The sequence below is a fragment of the Gossypium arboreum genome, chromosome 12 (genome assembly GCF_025698485.1).
Source record: "Gossypium arboreum isolate Shixiya-1 chromosome 12, ASM2569848v2, whole genome shotgun sequence".
In the NCBI taxonomy this organism is placed as follows: domain Eukaryota; kingdom Viridiplantae; phylum Streptophyta; class Magnoliopsida; order Malvales; family Malvaceae; genus Gossypium; species Gossypium arboreum.
The window spans coordinates 113,823,927-113,841,058 of NC_069081.1; the positions used below are offsets into that span (position 1 = coordinate 113,823,927).

The 17,132-nt window shown below is 34.9% G+C and overlaps 1 long non-coding RNA gene across 1 annotated transcript; it reads left to right on the plus strand.

Moving 5' to 3' along the window:
* The first annotated feature begins 12,900 nt into the window (after positions 1-12,900).
* Positions 12,901-15,705, plus strand: LOC108478718 (uncharacterized). The gene is made up of 3 exons (XR_001870336.2): positions 12,901-13,577; positions 14,657-14,983; positions 15,074-15,705. It is a non-coding gene; the product is annotated as an uncharacterized LOC108478718 (long non-coding RNA).
* Positions 15,706-17,132: the final 1,427 nt, after the last annotated feature.

The window sequence follows — 17,132 nt, forward strand, 5'->3', positions numbered from 1 at the left end:
ACCATGTTTCTTCCTGTACAAAATTCATATCACTAATCCGTTTCTTTCTCTTAAAACTAGACTCAACAAATATTATAACCATATAAAGTATACCTTCTAATTAGTTTTGTACAATTTATGGTGAATTTCCAAATTTGAAACAGGGGTTCCAAAAATCGCTCTGACCCTATTTCATTAAAACTCAGATATATCATGAAATATAATACCTTTACCTATTTTTCTTATTCCATAAGAAAATAGACATAATAAGATTTAATTTCATATATTATTCATCTTCAAACTATGTTTATACAATTTTTAGTGATTTTTCAAAGTTACGTCATTGCTGTTACTTGAATCTGTTTTTAGGTTACTTTCACATTTTCATAATTTTCATGTGATAATCACCATTCAATCATTCATATTAATAAACATGCATATCATCGGCCATTTTATTAGCTAATCACTAGCAAGTATTTACACATCATTCATTGTTCATATTATACCAAAAGTGGCTAAGTTTCTATACATGCCATACACAAAACAAAACGTCTAATTATACCGAGTTATTTCTTTGATAGTGTGATCGGCCTCCGACGTTTCCTTCGATCCCGAGTGGCTAGATAAGTACTATAAGAAGAAGAAAATAAAGAGATTAAGCACTAGGCTTAGTAAGCTTACAAGCAAATAAATCACAACATTCAAGATAATGGATAATTATGCATAATATCATCTAACATCATAAATTTCGTACTTCTCAATTTCTATCTTCTTCTTTATTCCCTTACCTTCTTTCTTACCGACCTTTCCTTTTCATAAGTATAATCTACTTTTCCTTTGCAGTTAATTCACTATAATTTAACTCGTATCCTGACCCGTTGAACCACTCGGAATACTAAGGATAGTAGGGTCGTTCTGCTCATCAATATCTCGCCAATGCCATGTCTTTGACATGGACTTACATGAATTATTCCTGTCTCCAATGCCATATATAATATGGACTTACATGGCTCAATCCTGTCTCCAAAGCCATATTTCTAATATGGACTTACATGGCTCATTTCGTTTCGTCTGTCAACCCTAATATCCTAACATTCCTAGGGTTCAACCGGGCTTTCTAACACTTTTCTCTGTCACTTCACCTTAAATTCGACTTTAAATATTTTCATAACATAAATATATAAATGCTGAAATTGACAATAATAATGTAAAATAAAAGAATATTACATTTATTTTTGTAAACTTACCTCGATACAAAATGTGACTAAACTTTACAATTTAGTCCTTTACTTTTTCTTTTCCCGATCTACTCTCGAATTTCGCTCTTCTTGATCTATAATAGCAAATTTAGCTTATTTAATATCAACATTTATCAAAACAACCCTTTACTCAAACTTTGGCAAAATTACATTTTTGCCTCTAAAATTTCACATATTTGCACTTTTGCCCCAAGGCTCGTAAATTAAACTTCATCCTATTTTCTTATGTTTTATGATATGCTGATCATTTTTCCTTCTATGGCAACATCAAATTCACACACTAACATGTACTTATGACTATTAGGTATTTTTACCGATTAAGCCTTTTACTCGTTTTCACTTAAAACCAAGTAGCACAAGTTGTCTAACATAATTTAAAACCTCATATTCCATCATAAAACATCAAAATACACAAATTTCACCTATGGGTATTTTTCCAAATTTGATTCCTAACTTAAATTATTGCTAGCATAAGCTTTATCGAGCTAGGGACTTCAAAACGTAAAGATCATTAAAAGCGGGCTTGGAATCACTTACTATGAAGCTTGAAAGTTGAAGAAACCCTAGCTATGGAGAGAGGTAAGGTTCTGCTGGTAACTTGAAGAAGATGATACAATTTTATCATCTTTTTACCTTTTATTAATGTTAATAACCAAATGACCAAAATGCCCTCCTTACTAAACTTTCAAAATTCCTTCCATGTCATAATTTTGTCCATGAACTTAAAATTGGTCAAATTACCATTTAAGATCTCCTAATTAATATTCCAAAATAATTTCATACTAAAAACTTCGGAATGCAAGTTTTGCAAATTATTCGATTTAGTCCCTAACCTCAATTTAAGCACTTTATGCATAGAATTTTATCACGAAATTTTCACACAATCATGTAATCATACCATGAACCTCAAAATAATAATAAATTTTTTTTTACCCTGAATTTGTGGTTTCGCAACCACTGTTCCGTTTAGGCCCTATTTCGGAATATTACATTTGTCCCCCCCTTTAGGGATTTTCGTCCCGAAAATCTTACCTGTGAAGAGATATGGGTACTGTTTTAGCATAGCCTCTTGGGTTCCCATGTAGCCTCATCTACCCCATGTCTATTCCATAGTACTTTCACAAGTACAATACTTTTGTTCCTTAATTGCTTTACCTCTCGAGCTAGAATCTTTCTGGGTTCTTCACCGTAAGTCATGTCTGGTGAATCTCAACCTCTGTTTGAGAAATCACATGTGACGGATCTGAACGATAACGACGTAGCATAGACACATGAAATACATTATGAATCTTCTCTAACTCAATCGGTAAAGCTAACCGATATGCTAATGGTCCTACTCTCTCAATCACTTCAAACGGTCCAATAAAACGTGGACTTAGTTTGCCTTTCTTGCCAAATCGAGAACTTTCTTCCACGGGATACTTTCAAAAAACTTTGTCACCAACTTGATATTCGATCTCTTTTCTTTTAAATCGCATACGACTTCACGCGTCTCAAGTCGCTTTTAAACAATTTCGATAACTTTCACTTTTCTTCCGTTTCTTTAACTAGATCAACCCGTAAATCGGCTTTCTTTAAGCTCATCCAATATAAAGGTGTGCGGCATTTACGTCCATACAAAGCTTCATAAGGTGCCATCTTCAAACTTAACATCCTTCCGTAGCAGTCTCGTCAACGGGGCAGCTATCATGGAAAATCCCTCCACAAATCGTCTATAATATCCGACAAGACAAAGAAAACTTCTAACTTCTGACACATTTCTAGGAGGCTTCCAATCAACAATGGTTGAAATCTTACTCGTATCAACCTTAATACCTTCACCTGAGACAATATGTCCAAGAAAACCAACTTCTCGTAACCAGAACTCACTTTTGCTGAACTTGGCATACAACTGGTTATCTCTCAGAATTTGTAAAACTGTTCTCAAATGCTCTGCATGCTCAGTCTCATCATGAGAATAAATCAAAATATCATCAATGAACAAAACTACAAACTTATCTAAGTATGGTCTAAAAATTCGGTTCATTAAGTCCATAAAAATGGCAGGAGCATTAGTCAAGCCAAATGGCATCACAAGGAACTCATAATGACCATACCTAGTCCGGAAAGCAGTCTTCAGGACATCTGACTCTTTAACTCGCAACTGATAGTATCCGAATCTCAAATCTATCTTGGAAAACACAGTAGCTCCCTTCAATTGATCAAACAAATCATCAATTCTAGGCAATGGATACTTGTTCTTTACTGTTACCTTGTTAAGTTGCCGATAATCTATGCACAATCTCATCGATCCGTCTTTTTTTTTCACAAATAGCACTGGTGCACCCCATGGTGAACTACTGGGTCTTACAAAGCCTTTATCTGTTAATTCCTGCAACTGAGCTTTCAATTCTTTCAATTCCAATAGAGCCATTCTATAAGGAGCAATAGAAATGGGCGTGGTACCTGGAATCAACTCAATACCAAACTCAACTTCTCTAACAGGAGGCAAACCTGGTAGTTCTTCCGGAAACACATCGGGAAACTCACATACCACAGGCACTGATTCAATTTTCAATTCTGGATCTTTAGTGTTCAACACAAAAGCAAGATAAGCTTCATACCCTTTTCTCAAGTATTTCTGAGCAGACATAACAGAAATTATAGGAAATGAACTATCTGACTCTTCTGAATTAACCCGAAGAATTTCACCATTTTCACACTTCAACTCAATGAATTTCTTTCCACAATTCACTATCACATCATGTGTAGTCAACCAATCCATACCAAGAATCACATCAAACTCATCAAATGGCAATAGCATGAGATCGGCCGGAAAACAGTAGCCTCTAATCATTAAAGGACAATTTCTACATACCTTATCTACTAATACATGCTTGCCTAATGGATTCGATACTTTAATCACAAATTCAGAGATTCTATAGGCATACTTATACTAGGCATCAATTTCATACAAACATAAGAATGGGTTGAACCACGATCAATCGAGCAATGACATTAATATCATGTAGAGAAAATGTACCGTAATCACATCGGGGAGGATGCCTCTTGGCGTGCACGAATAGTATAAGTCCTTGCAGGGCTCTAACATCCTGGTTTCACAATTGAATCTCTAGAGGTACCTGTTACTTGCTCCTACTCCGGTTGCCTCGGTGATCGCCTCTAGTAGGAGCATTTCCGGATCTAGCACTCTGTGTTACCTCTCGGCTAGCCACTTCGGACATTCTCGTACAAAATGATCTGGAGCACCACATTTATAGCAAACATTTTCTTTGCCCGACAAGGACCATAATGAAGTCTACCACACCGTGGACACCCCGATCTACCATCGTCGACATTACCTACACTCGTAGTCAAGGTGGTCCGAGCCTTCGGATCCTTAAATCTGCTACCTCTATTCGACTAGATTGCCCGTCGAAAAGCTAGATCGGTAAAAACTCTCGGGCCTCTTGGATGTAGCCTGAAATGATCTGCTCATCTGTCTCTTCTTTGTATCTTGTGTCTCTATCTCAACTTTGCCTTTTCTTTTAATAGCTCCTCGCCTTACGTGCTCTCTCAACTAAAATAACGAACTCTTTTATTTCTAGGACACCCAGCGACAGTCGGATATCATCATTTAACCCATCCTCAAACCTTTTATACAGGATAGCCTCTGTGGACACACATTCTTGAGCATATTTCTTGAGCGACAAATTCACGCTCATAATCGGTCACCATCATATTGCCTTGTTTCAATTCCAGAATTCCTTTCTCTTCGGTCAATAAACCTCGATGATGTACTTTTTACGAAATTCTTCTGAAAGAAATCCCAAGTGACCTCTCTTTCGGTACAACCGATACAAGTGTCTTCCACCAGTAGTAGGCTGAGTCTCTAAGAAGTGATACTACACATTTCATACATTCCTCGGATGTACAAGATAATTCGTCAAAGACTCTGATAGTATTTTCTAACCAAAATTCTGCTCTTTCTGCATCATCATCTTTTGTTGCTCGGAACTCTTCTGGCCCTTGTTTCCTGATTCTATCAACTGGTGGTTTTCTCTTACCACTGTACTGTGGATCGGGAAGCTTGAGCTACATGGGTAGTCGAGAATCATGAGAGGGTGGAGGTCTAATCTGCCGGATTCGCATGCGAGCGAACTCGGCAAACAAATCATTCAAAGCTCGGAGAGAGCTTCTCGAGTCACTCCTCCCTGATCAACTACTACTGGCCTATTCTCAGATGGCGCTGCCCCTTCTGTGGAAGCAGGCGCATTACTTTCTACATCATCATCACCGCTCGCCTGGGATCTATTACTATAAAACAAAATATTTAAAAAAATCGTCGAGTCGTCACACTATCAAAATACAAGTATGGCATGTATAGCTAGACTTTTCTCACACTAACTGTTACGAGAACCGACTAAACCTGCTCTGATACCAATAAATGTAACACTCCTTACCCGAGACTGTTGCCAGAATCGAGCACGAGGCATTACTAAATTTATTCTATCCCTTAAATAGGTTTAAAATTGTTTATTTAAGCATTTGAATGTCTTGCCATTCTACGTCAGAAGTCGCCTAAAAATTCATATCTTGAGTTTGAAACTCGAAATTAAGATCCGTAAATTTTCCTGAAACTAGACTCATATATATATCTACTAATTTTTTTCATAGATTTTTGACTTGGCCAATTAGTACAGTTTATTAGTTAAAGTTTCCCCTGTTTCAAAACTCGACTGCACTAACCTCTTGTTACTACGAACCATGTTTCTTCCTGTACAAAATTCATATCACTAATCCGTTTGTTTCTCTTAAAACTAGACTCAACAAGTATTATAACCATATAAAGTATACCTTCTAATTAGTTTTGTACAATTTATGGTGAATTTCCAAATTTGAAACAGGGGTTCCAGAAATTGCTCTGACCCTGTTTCATTAAAACTCAGATATATCATGAAATATAATACCTTTACCTATTTTTCTTATTCCATAAGAAAATAGACATAATAAGATTTAATTTCATATATTATTCATCTTCAAACTATGTTTATACAATTTTTAGTGATTTTTCAAAGTTACGTCATTGCTGTTACTTGAATCTGTTTTTAGGTTACTTTCACATTTTCATAATTTTCATGTGATAATCACCATTCAATCATACATATTAATAAACATGCATATCATCGGCCATTTTATTAGCTAATCACTAGCAAGTATTTACACATCATTCATTGTTCATATTATACCAAAAGTGGCTAAGTTTCTATACATGCCATACACAAAACAAAACGTCTAATTATACCGAGTTATTTCTTTGATAGTGTGATCGGCCTCCGACGTTTCCTTCGATCCCGAGTGGCTAGATAAGTACTATAAGAAGAAGAAAATAAAGAGATTAAGCACTAGGCTTAGTAAGCTTACAAGCAAATAAATCACAACATTCAAGATAATGGATAATTATGCATAATATCATCTAACATCATAAATTTCGTACTTCTCAATTTCTATCTTCTTCTTTATTCCCTTACCTTCTTTCTTACGACCTTTCCTTTTCATAAGTATAATCTACTTTTCCTTTGCTGTTAATTCACTGTAATTTAACTCGTATCCTGACCCGTTGAACCACTCGGAATACTAAGGATAGTAGGGTCGTTCTGCTCTATCAATATCTCGCCAATGCCATGTCTTTGACATGGACTTACATGAATTATTCTGTCTCCAATGCCATATATAATATGGACTTACATGGCTCAATCCTGTCTCCAAAGCCATATTTCTAATATGGACTTACATGGCTCATTTCGTTACATCTGTCAACCCTAATATCCTAACATTCCTAGGGTTCAACCGGGGCTTTCTAACACTTTTCCTCTGTCACTTCACCTTAAATTCGACTTTAAATATTTTCATAACATAAATATATAAATGCTGGAAATTGACAATAATAATGTAAAATAAAAGAATATTACATTTATTTACTGTAAACTTACCTCGATACAAAATGTGACTAAACTTTACAATTTAGTCCTTTACTTTTTCTTTTCCTCGATCTACTCTCGAATTTCGCTCTTCTTGATCTATAATAGCAAATTTAGCTTATTTAATATCAACATTTATCAAAACAACCCTTTACTCAAACTTTGGCAAAATTACATTTTTGCCTCTAAACTTTCACATATTTGCACTTTTGCCCCAAGGCTCGTAAATTAAACTTCATCCTATTTTCTTATGTTTTATGATATGCTGATCATTTTTCCCTTCTATGGCAACATCAAATTCACACACTAACATGTACTTATGACTATTAGGTATTTTTACCGATTAAGCCTTTTTACTCGTTTTCACTTAAAACCAAGTAGCACAAGTTGTCTAACATAATTTAAAACCTCATATTCCATCATAAAACATCAAAATACACAAATTTCACCTATGGGTATTTTTCCAAATTTGATTCCTAACTTAAATTATTGCTAGCATAAGCTTTATCGAGCTAGGGACTTCAAAACGTAAAGATCATTAAAAGCGGGCTTGGAATCACTTACTATGAAGCTTGAAAGTTGAAGAAACCCTAGCTATGGAGAGAGGTAAGGTTCTGCTGGTAACTTGAAGAAGATGATACAATTTTATCATCTTTTTACCTTTTATTAATGTTAATAACCAAATGACCAAAATGCCCTCCTTACTAAACTTTCAAAAATTCCTTCCATGTCCTAATTTTTCCATGAACTTAAAATTGGTCAAATTACCATTTAAGATCTCCTAATTAATATTCCAAAATAATTTCATACTAAAACTTCGGAATGCAAGTTTTGCAAATTATTCGATTTAGTCCCTAACCTCAATTTAAGCACTTTATGCATAGAATTTTATCACGAAATTTTCACACAATCATGTAATCATACCATGAACCTCAAAATAATAATAAATTTTTTTTTACCCTGAATTTGTGGTTTCGCAACCACTGTTCCGTTTAGGCCCTATTTCGGAATGTTACATCCCTAACCCGTTTCCATCGCTAGAATTGGGTTACGAGATATTACCGAACCGAATACTTATTCAAAAATTTTCATGCATCTACTTCTATCATCTTCATTTCATTACGTTTATCTTATAACAACCATATCATACGATTTTATATTATGTTCAGACATAACCAGACGACCCATTATGCTATCTCAAATTAAATACTAAGATCAAATACAATAGCCAAATTACAATTAATCACCTATATAAATGTGTCATAATCGAACTACCCCAAAAAACACATAATCAATATTTCTTAGCATTTTCAACACTCAAACATATGTATAGATTTATATATATATATATATATATATATATATATAATTCATTAATAGCATTACACATTATAACCAAGACGATTTATACCATGATTAAACATAACCAAATTCAAACTTAGTATTTAAGCCATAGTCACATGGCTGGAAGTATACATATCAAAGTTCAAACAAAATACATATTAGCCTATACATGCCGAAATGTTCATTTAGATCAACTAAGAAGAGGGTACCAAAATGTTTCAAGCTGGTGTGATGACTTCGACGATGATTCCAAGCACGCAAAATGGGTCAAGGAAATCTAAATAGAAGACAAGCAAACACACCAAATGAGTATTCAACTCAGTAAGTCATAAGCAATATAATACAGGCCATTAACATGAGATCATAAGAGAAATAATGTAAGATCAACTATTTCAGCCATACTGATCTATGCTACAATTAACTAGATTATCGATCCAACCACAAGCCAAATATTGCTATCCGATCGACTATTAAACAACTAAATGGTTTAAATCCTTTTTTTTTTCAAAGTATGAAACAATGATGAACTAGATGAATCCATGCATATACGTTTCATGTCTCAACTTCGATATTTCAGGTAATAGCTCTAGCACTTTATTCTTTCCCTATACTTCTTATATCATCAACCGATTTCGCTCACCTAGTGCTAAACAAATTCGCACACATAGTGCCATACTACACCGCACACATAGTGCCTTGAAGATTCACTCATGTATTGACATCCAAATCAGCACACATAGTGCCATTCAATTCCGCACACATAGTGCCATTCAAATCTGCACACTTAGTGCCAATGTTGACCCATTATAATAAGACAATTTACTTAATTCAATTGGCATATACGGCCACAATTATAAATATGTATATCACTCTAAAAGAATACCTAACAAAAGAAATTCTCTCATGATACGCTAGAGTCATTTATGTATAAATTAATCAACCTTAGAAATGCTTATGGACTTACCTTGTGTTGGATAAAATGGTTCCAAATCGGCTACTCGATGCTCCTCGCTTTGCCCTTGCTTGATTCCCCTCCTTTAAGTTCTTGAGCTTGATCAAATAAATTAACTAGTTTAACCGCCTTGCTAGTTATTTGTATCCAAATTTTAATGATTTTATATCATAAGGAACACATGGTAAAATTTGATCTTTCTACCTTATGCTTTTGAGTTATTCGGCTAATAACCACATAATATCACATTACTATCAATAATCCAATTAATATTTTAATTATACATACATATATAACACACATATATATATATTTGTATATACGGCAACCACCCTTGCTAATTACTCACATATATAGTCTAATAATTTTCATTACATTTTACAACCGTAATTGTTCAAGACATTAAAACTTCAACAAATATTCATCTATTACCTCAAGGCCGGATGCATCATCACTTCCAAACATAACATTATCTCAAATATGTTTACATTCAAATATATATATAATCATGAATCAAACTCAACTTATAAGCTAACATCACTCATTTAGTCGATTATATACAATCAAAGATAATATCACAAATGTGTATACCTATATAGCCGAATGTGCAAGATTAAATTCAACATCACCTATATACTTAATTAGATGGCCGAATATACAATATCTAATATAATATCATTTTAATTCATTTAAAATCTATCAAGCTCATATTCTTCTAATTTCATGAGTTCAACATCTTAATGCCCATTGTAATTACTCAAATAATTTCAAATACATCAATTAAGTCACTCAAACTATTTTGATTTAAAATCGGCAAACACACATATATCAAGCTATTTTAACCAAATTCTACTTATCACTTAAACTAAAATATGCACTTAAACTTATTATGTTTTCATTATGCCTTTCACTCTCAAACCATAAAAATATCAGTCTATTTCCTTCTTCCATGTCTCGGTCATCTACTCATATTACCACATAACATGAATTTTGCACTTTCTTATCCATCATGATTCATTCGGCTTTAACATTGACCCATTTCTTATAAAAATGAAATAACAAATAAAATGAACATTCCATTTTACCCCATATGGCCGAATGCACCAATTGTTACCCAACTAATAATTCAACAAATTCAACCTCATAATAACCTCTACTTATTTAATATAACATGAAAACAACCTCTACTCCTATCTCTTGATATACGGCTTAGTGCCCAAACCTCCATAAAAGTTTGATTTTCTTGACATTGCTAAAATGTATTTAACAATTAGCTTAACATATATTAACAAAAGTTTAAACAACATTTCAAAACTTACCTCCAACTAGCAAAAAGGTTGCCGAATTGTCTTAGTATAAATTTCCCTATCTCTTCCATTTTGTTTCGGTTTTGGGAGATGAAAAAGAAGATGAACACTTTCTCTCCCTTCCATTTCTTCTTTTATTATTTCAATTTATTTAGAATATTTTAATCATTTGCTAACAAAATATTATAATTAATTAGACTAAGTGGAGGGGCATCATTACTTGGCCGGCCACTTATTGTAATTTGGGCATATTGACATGCAAATCCAAGCTTTCACATTTTGTAATTTTTTTGATCCTTACAAATTTACCTATCATATTTTTCTAAGTCTCTCAACTAAATCCTTTCAAGCAAAATTCACATTCCTAAGATAAAATTAAAACATCAAATTTTTATACAAGCACTAACACACATAAAAGATATGCAAATAAAATTTTAAATAAATTTTATGACTCGATTTTGTGGTCCCGAAACTACATTCCGACTAGGGTTAAATTAGGGCTGTCACATTTTCACACAGCAAAGTCACATGGGCGTTTGCCCAGGCCGTGTGAATAAGTCAGAATCTAAATAAATCTGCCCATGGCCTAGCCCCACGGTCATGTTGAGCCCCACGGGCAGGCCACGCGGGCATGTTCCAGACCACACGGGCGTGTGCCCCTATCTTCAAGGAAAAATTTCCAAAGTTGCCGGTTTAGTCCCAGATCACTTCTAAAACATATATTGGGTCCCGTAGGCCCATATTAGGGACTTTATGATGAAATTTGTTGAATATTGATTTGGAATATAAAGTTTATGACTCGGTTTTGTATAAACGTTAGTGTATAAATCCGGTAATACCTAGTAGCCCTATTCTGATAACGGCTTAGGGTTAGGGGGTGTTACAATACACATGTGTAGCAATTGTCCCCTTTAATCAAAAGCAAGGTTACAAAGTGATATTTTATAAGACAAAAATATTCGCAAGATCTCTGTATCATTATGTGTTGGTAGTTTAAACGGTAAAATAAAATTCGTAACATAAGCGTAGATTTCAAATGTTGTATCTTTGTAAAAACTTACAAATGTTTATGTAAATTTTTAATAATTTATTATTATTTAAGAATTCATTCCCACGCCAGCAACTTTTACTAACCATAAATGCTCCACCTCTCATCCACAACTAATATGCATAGATTTACTATACTCGTATATATACATATACGGTATCACTAATGACAGCCAACGATATGAGCAAATTATAAGCACCAATAGTATGTATACTGCCAAGCTTCAATGATATATACCAAAATAAAAAGAAAATGGCAAGGCATGCACATAATAAAATTGATAACAGCTGGCGAGGCTTGTCATGAAAATGTATAATAAATTTGATTTGCCCAAATGTTTTTTTATATAGAAAAACGGTGAGTTGCTTACCGATTCACAATTATGAAGAGTGACTAATTTGTATTGGCGAAGTCTGTATAGCTCGCCAAGTTAAGAAGAAATACATATCTCTTGTCACACAGTGGTTAAAATTTTGAGAAATGTTTTCCACCAAAATAAAAATAAAAATTTGAGAAGTGTACCAGCTTTTTTGAGGGTTTCAAGAGTCATTTCAACTAATTTTAAAGATGGCAATTGGTCCACGTTTACTGTACTAATTATTAACTGAAGAAATTAAAGGGAAAAAAATGGTGATTTAGACTATAATTCAACTTTTAAGATGGTAGAGAGCCATTAACTGTAGATTTAGTATTATGATAAAAAATCTTAGAAGAAAATAATGAGAAATGAAAAGATATATCATGGGGCTTGCGAAAAAATATTCTATGGTAAATAAACAATTTAATTAAATGCAAATTCACATTATTTTACCTAAAAAGGTCGTAATTATATTTTTAAAATTGATCTTTGGAAGATTATATTATATAAAAATTATATGAATCAATTTCATAAGTTAATCTAACATAAGTTAAATTGATGGAATTAAATTTACATATATAAATTTAAAATTATTTATATATTGTTTCTATAAAACTATCGATTAATTGTTTTTTATCCATAATATTATTGATTTTATTTATTAATCGAAACGCGCTTTGAGTAGTTGGAGAATGTCGTCTCTTAATGGATCATAAAAACAAAAAACAAAAAGTGTCGTCAGTTATATCGGCGTCGTTTTCTCCCAAGCGCGCCAACTCCGCGGCCCTTACATACACTCCCGAGCAAATTCCTTCGTCAATACAAAAAATCTTCAAATTAACGATTCAGCTCTGAAAATTTCCTTGTATGGAATCTCAATTCGAGACGGCCTCGCAACCTGATCCTACCACTGACGCTCACACCTTCCTCGAATTCAACACCCAAGCCGAGTCCGAGTTCGAGTATACGGACATCCCACGCAACCCTATTTGTTCTTTGCCGACACCCTCCGGTGCCACCACAGCCGACTGCCACTTAGACGCTGTTGCCTCCTCTTCTCCTTTTAGCGCTTTCAAAGGCGCTAGCCGTGGCGTAATGAGTAATGACAAGAGTAATAGCAACGGTATTAGCAATAATGAGGCCATGGTTGATGCTTTAGTGACGGGGATTAGTAGATTGTTTTTTTAGGAGACCGTTGGCGATGAGAATGGCGATTATGAGTATGGAAATGGGGGTTTTTTCGGGCATGCTGTCGGTATTGCCGAGTTTCAAACCCGGTTTGCGTGGTCCGCTGTAATGTTCCTTCGTGTAGAAAATGGTTTCTTAACTCAAGAGGGAATACATCAGGCTCGCATATTGTTAATCATCTCGTGAGTTCTCTCCTCTGTATTCTTTAGTGATTCTTTAACATGTCGACTAAGTTAATAAACTTTACTTTGAGATGCATTTGCATGTCATAGATTTAAGTTGAAATATGGACTGCATGGAGTAGACAGAGGGAGCGTTGGTTAGGAATGGTGCTTTTGTTTTAAGGGGTGAGACCTTGGGATTTTTGAACGGTTAGGTTTTCCTTCCAAGTTAGTCTATGTTGTATTGTAGTATTAAACTAGGTAATTGTGCTAGGAGTTTTGACTCAATAATGAATGCAAACTTCTTGATCAGATATTTCAGTTATGCTTGTACTGGTTCATGAAATGGTAGCATCATTGGGTGCTTCTCCTTCATCTTATTCCGAGATTAAGATAACAGAGCTTCATTTGAATGAATCGAAGCCAACTTTTGTCCTTCATTTCTTTTGAGCTTGTTAGGAAGCCGTTACAGTAAGTATTATCCCTTTCTGATATTGGTACTTAGAGAAAATCTTGCTCATAAATCATAATGGAATTGGAAGTCAAACATTCCTCTAATATCGACTAGGTTGCATTTTTTAAGTGGACAGAAAAAAGTTGTTTGCTGGTTGGTTCAGTCTAGGGATAATAATTCTTCGAGAAAATTGGTTTAACAGAATTGGGTCTAAATTGGATGTTTGCCACTAAGTTTTCACAATCAACAATCTCTTCTGAAAGGTTCTTTCTTGTTGCATGTAGACATGGTATTACTCTGTTTGAAAAGTTCCAATTTAGTTGCGTACTTGCCATGATTCATTGCACATCTGTTTGTACGCTGAAACCACTAGTGCATCTGAATTGATTATAGTATGGGGTTTGTCTTTGGATATTGTTAATTACTGAGTCCATTTTTTGTTTATTTTAGGTGCAAACTAAACACAAGGAAGAACCTTTCTTTTTCTTCCTTCCCCATTAAATGATGCCTCTCATTTGCATTCATTGCTAGTTGTAGTTTTCTAGCCTTATAAGTTGATTATGTAAGTTATCCTCTTCTCTAACCTAATTTCAGCATCAACAAATTAATTTGATTTCCACAAGTGGATGGCTGTTGTCTCCTTCAGGTTTCACATTTGTTGGAAAGGAGAACAATGGATTTGCAACATAATGCAATGGTATGAATGAAGTTAGAACAAATTATGTGCAACTGCTGCTAGAAGCTAACAACTGTTAGAAAATTGCACTCCTGTTCTTATTTCTTCGAAGGTGTAGCTTATGATGCATTGGTTTATATGCTGGGAAACTATGAATAAATATGTTTGAGATTTTACTTGTATTTATCTGTAAATTGATGTATTTACTAATGTGTTTTTCTGAAGGTTGTAAAACTTTGTGCAAAATCTAAAGAAGCTATTAGTTCTCCTATTGAACATTTGACCCTGTATTATCAGGTTTGCGGTGTCTTATTCTGCTATCTACATCTATTGTTGTTCTGTATTTGTTGTTCATATTCACAAGAACTTCACAAAAACTAAATGCAGGTACGACATTTTGACACACTTGAGAAGAGTGAACTTCACAAGTTACAGCAATCGAAAGATGAACAAGGTTGGGATATGCCCTTTGTCAGCAATGACAAACAATTAATTAAATGGATTTTTTCCAATGAAAATCTTAACAGATAGTGCTTCCCAAGTGTAGAGGGTTCTTTTGGTAAGGTGAGGAGACGTTACAATCTAGCAAAACGAGATGTCATAGAGAGATGGTGAAGAGGAAGATCGGAGTAGACTTTGGAAAACAAGTGCAGTAGCAGGTGGTGCAAGGGCTGAGAAAGATAGAGAGCTACCGTGGTTCTTATGATTGTAGAAAGAGTTGCAGAGAGAATCTTAGGGTGTTAAGTTTTTCAGAAGATCAAAAAGTCCCCCTAAATGAGACGTCTTTTAGACCTTGAAAAAGGAAGTTAAAAGGGAAACGGTTATGGAAAGGATGTGGGCTTGAATGTGCTAAAATGGTGGGTAGTGGGATTGGAAGTGGTTACTTGATTGTGAGAAAATGGAAGGTAACTTAAATAGATAAGGGGTATAATGAGGGTTAATGAGAGTTGCACTCAAAGTATCTAGCAACGATTGTTCATTAATGAAATAAAGAGGAAGTACTTGCATTCCCAAAGAAAGGTTAAGAAGAGACTCTTCACAATTTCTGTATATAAGCCTCCAAGCCGTACTTTCCAGGACATTCTAAAAGCGGAATAATCTAGCAATCCTACCAACCTTCTAAAGTTATTCCCAAAAAGTCGTTCCCAATATGATATTGTTCCCAACATAGAGTTGTTCATGATGGTAGTCATTTCACAACATGGAGTTGTTCCGAAAAGGTGCTCTTGCGGTGAACTATATTTACGGAACTACTATTTATAGAACAGTTAGTAACAAAAAAAACAAGCATCTACACTGAGACTTCACCTCTTGCCTGAAATTGAAAATTCCAACTTCCCCTCAAATTTATCAAATGATACAACGGCTTGTTATTGTGACCTTAAATTTACAGGTGAGTAATCAAGCAGTGATGAGAAAAAGTACAAAGCACTGAAACGTGAAACAGAGAGGGAAATATCTCAAAGTGCTGATGTCATTTGTTGCACTTGTGTCGGAGCTGGAGATCCTAGGTTCCACCATTAGATACGTGATATTCTATGATCAGATCAGTGAAAAACTATAAGTACATTGTATTGCCCATCTTTTTTCCTTCAAGTAACTAATTAATGAGTCTGCTCAGGCAACGGAGCCTGTGTATCTCATTCCTTTGGTTCTTGGAGCGAAGCAGGTAATGGACCGACAAATACCTGCTTGGTAGTTTATTGATTGGGGAGAGCATTACAAGATAAGGTATTGTCGAAGTAGGATATTTACCCGACACACGGGATGAATCCCATTATAGATATAGAGCAGCAGTTACAAAGTGCAAACTTTTGTACAGCTGGGGAAAATGACTCCCCTCCCTTTCACCCCTTCCTCACATGTAATTAATACCCTTCAGACTTGATGCTAGATATAATCGAATGAGGTGTCTAATAATCAAGTCCTAGATTCAAATTAGCACTGCCAATGGCTCATATCAATCGAGTCACTGGGCATGTCAACGTCGTTTTTGTAAAAAGGAAAAGCTCTGCCCACTCTTCCCATGGCCCCAAGCAGGAACGGCATTCATATTTCATCATATGCTTGGACATCTGGGACCCACCTACTCCACAACATAAAAAGTAAGGCAGCAGGCAGGGGATTAAAAAACGGTTTGAACTGTTTTTCAATGCTCCCCGAGGTGTAAAACTAAAACACCCCGGCTTTTATCTTAAATGTCAGTTTTACCCTTGCATTTCTCTGCCTTTAGGCTTTATCACGGTGGCAGTGTCTTTTTGGCGGCGGATTTCATTTGTAACATCACAATCAATCAGGTAGAAAACAGGTTGCAGTTCATGAGGTACAGTCAGAGGAACATGTCCTGTCCCTTGTTTCCTCCCCTAACAACAACATTCATGAAATGATAACAACTGCAACCAAGAAAACAAACATCGTACACAAAAGCGACAATCTCCCATGCTGC